At 30.2% G+C, this 2500-nt stretch overlaps 1 protein-coding gene across 3 annotated transcripts in view; it reads right to left on the reverse strand.

Moving 5' to 3' along the window:
• Positions 1-2500, reverse strand: part of LOC122258676 (omwaprin-c) — a 27715-nt gene that overhangs the window by 4466 nt on the left and 20749 nt on the right. The window lies entirely within an intron of this gene.

A 2500-nucleotide genomic window follows, 5' to 3' on the forward strand; every position in this document is an offset into this window, starting at 1 on the left:
CGCTGAAGGACTCTTTTAGGAATTAGGAAACAAATTACCAGCAATGAAGGAAACATAGGAACCACAAACACAAACAAACAAACACACACACAAACAAACACACATACACACAAACACAAACAAACAAACACACACACACACACACAAACAAACAAACACACACACACACACACAAACACAAACAAACAAACACACACAAACACAAACAAACACACACACAAACACACACACACACACACACGTCCTTCTTTATATATGTGTGTGTATATATGATACACATTTGCAACGCACCAAGAAATGTATATAAACACGATATAGAAGGAATGATAAATGAACGCAAGAAAACTGATTTAACGGCGCTATACGAAAATACACTGATTTTATAAAGAATTGCAACGTCTTCCGTAATGATAGTTTAGCGGATGCTATTATTGTCTTATCACAAACACACAATATTGGTTTACACATTTTTCGCATTTTGTATATATTGTTTTCTCAACAGCGCTACACTATTTTCTAACGTCATTTATAAAATGATGTTTGCTATATATTTTGCAAAGGAAAATGTGACAGTATTTTACTAGCATAAAAGCAATGTATATAAAGAAGTAGAAAATGGGAAAATTAGTAAGAATTACATTTTGTAGTATATTTTTTTGCTGACATAAGGCCGTAAGATTACTTGTAATATTCAATGCTAATTCATTTATAATTTCACAAGGACGCGTAGACGTTATGAACAGTCACTTTAAGAGTTTAAATTGTGGTTCCTTACCATAACAGTTTAACGACTGTAAGTGCGAACTGACCGTTAAATCATCACCGCTCTTTTTATTTCGGTTATATCTTATATATTTGAGTGAGTGAGAGTTGGGAAATGTTCCTGTCTTGAAAGAGAAATGTATGAATATTGCTTGACAGACGTTTATTGCATACGGTCTTCATATCGCACAATACCCAAACATTTATCATTCATTTTAGAGTTTTTGATAACAATCAAATCTGCGAATTTGAAGCATAAGGAAAGACAATGATGAGAATTCACACACTGTTATAAATATGTTTTTCTTCATTTCTAGACGACTTTCATACCAGTGTACTAACAACAAACGACTGTGACTTTACCCTGAAATTCTCGTTACTTTTCTTTATAGATTTAAGTGAATAATTGTTGTATGTGATTTTATAATGAATTATAACTTTATGGGCCGACCGTGAAATCCAAAGTATGCTCCTAGATGATAATAAAGAAAATGCAAATGAGATATAAGTGATTAACCCTTTTGCATGGAAGTCAACATACAAGACATAAACGCCCAAATTTACCCTACAGCAAGGCAAACTAAATAAAATGAGAACATCTGCAGGCAAAGGTGATCATCTCACAAGTGTTGTATGTACAACAGGTGTTTTTAGAAATGTAAGTCTGTCAGTTTTATCATCTGCAAACTCGTTGGAGTTATTTTATACCTGTTCTTTTGAAGGTCAAAGTGTTGGATTTTAGATTTATGTTATATTGACCAAACCAATATTCCTTTTCCTCTCACATTTTGCAATTTCCTTTTGCAAAATCCTTTTTGAAAGAATGTATCTTTTTCAGTTGAAGCGCCGTGCAAAAAGAAAGAAAGAAAGAAAGAAAGAAAAACAAACAAACAAACAACAGATGTATATTAAAAGACAGGATAAAGACAGATTGTAGAATGCCATAAGGTAATGATTTCACATTGCAGGATCGAATAAGAATATGAAATGTAATCAATTCGCAAGATTCAAATGTACATCATAATTCCACCATCGTTAGAAACACGAAGCGCATATGTTCTTACCATCGGTTCGTTACAGAAATGATCAAGCGGATAAGAAATAAGAGATTTTTAATTTAAGCGCTGGAAGGTGAATCTCGCCTGCTTTTGATTGACTTTTTTCGTTTTGACATAATTAATAGAGGCATAACTTATCTATATTAGGCGTTGTAATGTGCTTTACTGAACACGTATGCTCTATATGATGTGCAGGATATCAATAATGACAGCCTCATGGAATATAGATATGTATGTATATATATATATATATATATATACATATATACACACACACACAAATATATATATATATATATATATATATATATATATATATATATATATATATATACATATATACACACACACACAAATATATATATATATATATATATATATATATATATATATATATACACACAAATATATATATATATATATATACATATATATAAATATATATGTATAAATATATATATATATATACATATATATATATATATATATATATATATATGTATATATATATATATATATATATACAAATTTTACCTCCCTAACCGGGATTCGAACCCAAGCCGTCAGATTGACAGACCCAGTTCTGAATCCAACAGACCACACGACCCACTAAAAGAATTGTCTAACCATACATACCTACATATACATATATATATATATATATATACATATATATTTAC

This window comes from Penaeus japonicus, unplaced genomic scaffold, assembly GCF_977035675.1.
Source record: "Penaeus japonicus unplaced genomic scaffold, GWHDUDI00000001_assembly GWHDUDI00000009, whole genome shotgun sequence".
NCBI classification, from domain to species: domain Eukaryota; kingdom Metazoa; phylum Arthropoda; class Malacostraca; order Decapoda; family Penaeidae; genus Penaeus; species Penaeus japonicus.